The following is a 6,444-nucleotide window of genomic DNA, read 5'->3' as shown; positions in this document are numbered from 1 at the left end:
ATTTGAAAGACTGTAAAATGTGTGGTTAGGTTTTTACTGCTCATAGATGTTCAACAGTAGTCTATTGTAGCAGTATGTTGATGTTTGCCTGCAAACTATGAAAGAGGCTTGTCGAAAGTTAAACAATAGTGAACTGGCCAAATAACTGTGTAATATTGAGGGGTTATGAACAGTGAAAGTAAAGAACTGTGAAGCGCAAATGTGCACCTGTCAGCTACATCATTTAAAGTAGTCAGTGTTGAACTTCCGCCCCCATTTTTCATCCAGTATAGCAATGCAGTATGTTGACACAGAGGACAATCAACCAAGAAATAAAGCAGGTGAATGTCGCAGTCTCCTTTACAGATGAACAGCACTTTCCTAAAACTCTCCCAATAAACTAAAGTCAGTCATTTGCCTTCCCCACTACAATCCTTACATGCTCATTGCATTCCATGTCACTTTGCGACATTATGCCCAGATATTTAAACACCACCTGACTGAGTCAAGTAACACACCACTAATGCTGTATTCGAACGTTATGGGATTGTTTTCCCTACTCACTTACATTAGCTTACATTTTTCTACATTTAGTGCTAGCTGCCACACTTCCTTGGGGCACTCCTCATGATACCCTTGTCTCTGCTGAACACTTACCATCAAAGACAATGTACTGGGTCCTATTACTTAAGAAATCTTTGATCCACTAAAAGCCAGTAACAGGGATAATGAATGTACACAAAGGAGGTCAGTATGCACTGTGTCAGGTTTGTTTGACCTAGGGTGCTAAAAAACCTGAATTGTCAGATGCTTGAAAACAGACGCCATCTGCCCCACAAAATCCTAGTAGCAAAGTTTTGAGAACCAGTCTTAAGCGAAGAATCTAGGATATGCTGTTACTATCCATGTATTGCCCTGGTAGGTGCTAGAAAGAGAAATCTAGTCTAATTACACCAGACACAGAAGCATTTAATCAGTCTTTCTTTGTGCACTCCATTCACAAATGATATGGAAAGAAATACTAATATCTGGTACAATTACAAGTGCACTTCATCATACACTTCACAGATGTTTGCACTGTATAGATGTAGGTGAACCTTTCAAGGCAGATGCTTTATTAGTTACAATAAAATAATTCCTATAGTTATCAAAGCAAGAAGAGTAACAAAAGCTACAGTTTTTTGTAAGTATACTTTACAGGAATATCTTGCACTGGGTTCTTCTGTCTGTTGATGTATAACATGAGTCATTCCATTTCACTGAAAGCTCTTCTTCTTCTTCATGAGGTTTGCAAAGCATTGTGTATGAATGAATAATAAAGAACATTATGGTAGACCTCTCATATCCATTTTGATAATCATTTACAATATTAGTAAAATGTTTTTTAAACTTGTTACTGACATAACATACTCAGAATGCATAAATGTAAAGACTGATTTGAACAGCACAGCACTGTGTGGTCAGTGACGTAAATGATATATGTTTGTGGGATCACATGTGCACACCAATATTCACTGTAATTATTTAATGGACAAATGCATGCATCATTCATTTGTCTTTCATTCATTCATCCATCCATCCATCCATCCATCATGTTCCATAGATTCCAACAAGAAAGTAGATCTCTCTGGGATGTGGAAGGAGTCAAGATATACAGGTACATCAACAGAAAACTGGCAACTTGTAGAAATTTAATCTGAATACTATACTAAAAATAAACTAACACTATAATGTTTAATAGTATTTGTGCTTAAGTCAGCTAAAGATAAGACAGTAATCAAGAAGGAAAGATGCTGCTCCCTCAATTGTATAAACAGTTACTAGCTGTAATAACAACTGCTGCTTTTCTTCTATTAGTGGCTTAATATTCAGTTCACCAGCAGTAAATTCTTATTTTTGAAGGAAAATAGTTACATGCATGTGTAAAAAACAAATGCCTGCTTATAGTACACTACTACTTGTGCTACTGTTACTTGCCATTTTGGCAACAGGTATTTTCAATCCTTTAATCTAGGTGACCAGATAATGTGTAGCTGTGATTAATGAGGTATATTTTTAATATTCTTTTCCAGCTGTTTCAGATTTCCAAATAAGAATGTGATTGTTTCATGTGAGCATACCATAAAGAGTGAAACCACCCAAACATAATATCTTTTTGGAAGAAAGAGCCACTGCAGAAGAAGTTAGGAGGAAGAAGACATTGTTGTTGTCCAGGTGAATAAAGACAGCACCACAGTTGTAATGGATACCATGCAACATGAATTATAAACAGCTGATTTGTTGAGTGATCCCATTTACAAATAACTTAAAAGTGATTTGATGGGGAAGATTATTAAGGAGATTTGCACCTTAATCCAAGACTCCAGAACTGATTATGACACAGCCAGGGACTCATCACTGAAGATCTGGTAGCACCAAGAATGTATGGAATGCATAATATCCATTAAGAAAGCTGCCCCTTGAGGCCTATAGTTAATGACTCACCTACCAACAATCTGGCAAAATATCTCACTAGAAAGCTATGTCCCCTTGTGGGACACACAGAATCATACGTGAAGGATTTAACTCACTAAATTCACCTTACACAGGACCAGCGAATCTTTCTTCACAAATACCAATGAAAGAGACTATCAGCAGCACTCAAGGCAAAACACCACATGATATCAGTGACCTTGTGTGGTTATGTTTACTGTCAACAACCTATGTCACCTGGCACAGCAAATATTATGAACAAATGGATGAAATAAAAATGGGAACCCCCCTCCTGCTCACCCCTCTCTTCAATGGCAGTAGACATCTTTTCCAAGCATTTGAGCAAACTGCTTTAATCTCCACACAGTTGGCTGCAATACATTGACTACACAATCATCATTTGGTCTCATGGAGAAGCAGAGCTGCATAAGTTCCATCAGCATATTAATAGCCTGTATAAGAACATCCAGTTCACAGTACAGCAAGAAATTAGTGATGTGATTCTATTCCTGAATGTGGGAGTTGTGATATAATTTTGTAATTGATTATCAGTTATTGAAGTGAAATCTGTTGCAACATCTAGCGACATATGCACTGATTATAACTTAAACAGGTATCATGTTAGCTCTACTTTTTTATACATAAGAGATGTTTATAACAATAGCACAACACTGCTGACTGCTTGCTGATTCCATAGATACCACACAATCCTTCTGAAACTGTATTTTAGATTTCCTATGAAAAATCTATATTTCAAATGCTGAAATCAGTTAAATTCATTACTCCATATTTTGCTACCATAAACTGAGGATCTGTAACAACTGAAGATCACAGTCAGATAACAGGTTTCATGGGGCCCTACTCACTTGGCTAATTCGAAAATTGTGTCACATATTGACAAGAGAACTTATGGTACAATCTTGAAATTGTCATGGTGCCGAAATGTTGTAACAAATATGTTTGAAGAGGCCATGTGTAGAATCACAAATTATTATTATTATTATTTTATTTCATTTTATTTATTTTTTTATTTTTTATTTATTTATTTATTTTTTTTTTGGGGGGGGGGGGGGGTGTCTTGGTGATTGGTTCCTATTTGAGCTAGGAATGTGGGGTAAAAAGTTTTTGGTTTAGCTCAGACCAGCAGCTATTTGTATAGCCATTTGAACATTCTTACTGTAGCTATGTTACAGTAATTAAGCAAGGTTTTAACAACAAACTTGAGCTTGCACCTAGCAAAATTCCATAAACCGATTAATTTCTTTTGCAAAAGTTAATTAGGCTGAAATTAATGCTCAGCTAATGACATCATTTGTATGTGCACCATTCAGATTTTATGTGCAAAATCATGCAAAAAAGAAACAAGTTTTTCTGGGAGGTTTTGAAGCACATCTCTTCTGCACTTTAAACTTGTATGAACTGGATCAAATTTTACACTAAGGTAGGTATATGGACAAGGTCAAAACGATTTTTTTTTTTAAATTCAGTAATCTTTACCCATTGTTGAGCTACACGTACAAAGGGCATTCAAAAAGTTGTGCATAGTTTTGTCTATTTTTTTTATTTTTTTTGCAGCAGGAGAGTGAAATATTATGTGAACATACTTGGAACATTTAGCTAGAAGTTGGTGTATAAAAGTATTTTCTTTTACTTACAGGTGAGTCATAATGGACCGTGAAGTAGATGTCAGGTTGTGACAATGGTTGGTGATGGAGTTCCTCTTCAAGACTGGCATGACTCTGCCACATCGATTCACAGGAAGTTGCTCCCTTTTTTATGGGAAGGGCACAGTGGATCGCAGCAGTATCCAGCAGTGGGTGCAGAGGTTTAAAGAAGGTGATTTCTCTCCATTGGACAATCCACGATGCGGTAGACCATCGACGGCAGTGAGTGATGTGAATAAGGAGGCCCTTGATCAATCATCCAAAATGACATACGTGTGATGACATGCCATCAAGACTACGTTCCATCAAGACCCACAGACCACAGCTTCAGCATCAGCTCATCAGAGTGCACCATGACAATGCCAAACCCCCCATACAGCCCTTATGACACAGGAGACAATCAGGAAAATGGGTTGGAAAATTGTTCCTCATCCACCCTAGAGCCCAGGCTTGGCTCCACCTGAATTTTACCTCTTCGGTCATCTGATAGTAAGAAAGATCTTATTTCCTGTGTCAAGCGATGGTGTAAAAGACAATTCCTAGAATTTTACCAAAGTGCATTTACATCATGGAAAGAACATTGGGCCAGAAGTGTCACAGCTGATGGAGGCTACATTGAGTAGGCTCAATGTGTAGCTAAATGTTGCAAGTATGTTCACAAAAAATTTCATTCTCCTCCTGCAAAACATAAAAAAATTAGAGCTGACTATGCAAAACTTTTTGAACACCCTTTGTAACATATAAAATTTGTTCTTATGTGAATATAACGTACAGAAAACAGTTTAAAGTGAACAATACAAATAAAAAATGCACTTTTATGATGAAACTGAAAACTTGCTTTCAAAAATCTAGCTCCATTCAGGTCTTATGTGCAAAAATGCAAATTTTTGTGAGTTTCTTTATTTACATCATGGAAAGAACATTGGGCCGGAAGTGTCACAGCTGATGGAGGCTACATTGAGTAGGCTCAATGTGTAGCTAAATGTTGCAAGTATGTTCACAAAAAATTTCATTCTCCTCCTGCAAAACATAAAAAAATTAGAGCTGACTATGCAAAACTTTTTGAACACCCTTTGTAACATATAAAATTTGTTCTTATGTGAATATAACGTACAGAAAACAGTTTAAAGTGAACAATACAAATAAAAAATGCACTTTTATGATGAAACTGAAAACTTGCTTTCAAAAATCTAGCTCCATTCAGGTCTTATGTGCAAAAATGCAAATTTTTGTGAGTTTCTTTATGTGCACGGCTTCTATGTTTCAAACTTGTGCGGATCGGTTCAAATTTTGTAAAAAGGTAGACAGTTACATGTAATTTAGACAAAAATATTTAGTTAATAGTCATCCTGTTGTTTTATGAAAGCTTTATCCATTGCTGTGATATAGCAGTCATAGGTTGCACATGAAATGCATTGTTGTTGTTGTGGTCTTCAGTCCTGAGACTGGTTTGATGCAGCTCTCCATGCTACTCTATCCTGTGCAAGCTTTTTCATCTCCCAGTACCTACTGCAACCTACATCCTTCTGAATCTGCTTAGTGTATTCATCTCTTGGTCTCCCTCTACGATTTTTACCCTCCACACTGCCCTCCAATACTAAATTGGTGATCCCTTGATGCCTAAGAACATGTCCTACCAACCGACCCTTTCTTCTGGTCAAGTTATGCCACAAACTTCTCTTCTCCCCAATCCTATTCAATACTTCCTCATTAGTTATGTGATCTACCCATCTAATCTTCAGCATTCTTCTGTAGCACCACATTTTGAAAGCTTCTATTCTCTTCTTGTCCAAACTATTTATCGTCCATGTTTCATTTCCATACATGGCTACACTCCATACAAATGCTTTCAGAAATGACTTCCTGACACTTAAATCTATACTCGATGTTAACAAATTTCTCTTCTTCAGAAACACTTTCCTTGCCATTGCCAGTCTACATTTTATATCCTCTCTACTTCGACCATCATCAGTTATTTTGCTCCCCAAATAGCAAAACTCCTTTACTACTTTAAGTGTCTCATTTCCTAATCTAATTCCCTCAGCATCACCCGACTTAATTAGACTACATTCCATTATTCTTGTTTTGTTTTTGTTGATGTTCATCTTATATCCTCCTTTCAAGACACTGTCCATTCCATTCAACTGCTCTTCCAAGTCCTTTGCTGTCTCTGACAGAATTACAATGTCATCGGCGAACCTCAGAGTTTTTATTTCTTCTCCATGAATTTTAATACCTATTCCGAATTTTTCTTTTGTTTCCTTTACTGCTTGCTCAATATACAGATTGAACAACATCGGGGAGAGGCTACAACCCTGTCTTACTCCCT

At 36.8% G+C, this 6,444-nt stretch overlaps 1 long non-coding RNA gene across 1 annotated transcript; it reads left to right on the top strand.

Annotated features, from left to right (window-relative positions):
• Positions 1-1,302: 1,302 nt before the first annotated feature.
• Positions 1,303-4,172, top strand: LOC124714736. Its single transcript, XR_007005642.1, has 3 exons — positions 1,303-1,636; positions 2,052-2,193; positions 4,109-4,172. It is a non-coding gene; the product is annotated as an uncharacterized LOC124714736 (long non-coding RNA).
• The last annotated feature ends 2,272 nt before the right edge of the window (positions 4,173-6,444 follow it).

Source organism: Schistocerca piceifrons, chromosome 1 (genome assembly GCF_021461385.2).
Source record: "Schistocerca piceifrons isolate TAMUIC-IGC-003096 chromosome 1, iqSchPice1.1, whole genome shotgun sequence".
NCBI lineage: Eukaryota > Metazoa > Arthropoda > Insecta > Orthoptera > Acrididae > Schistocerca > Schistocerca piceifrons.
This window is presented reverse-complemented; position numbering and strand designations above follow the sequence as displayed.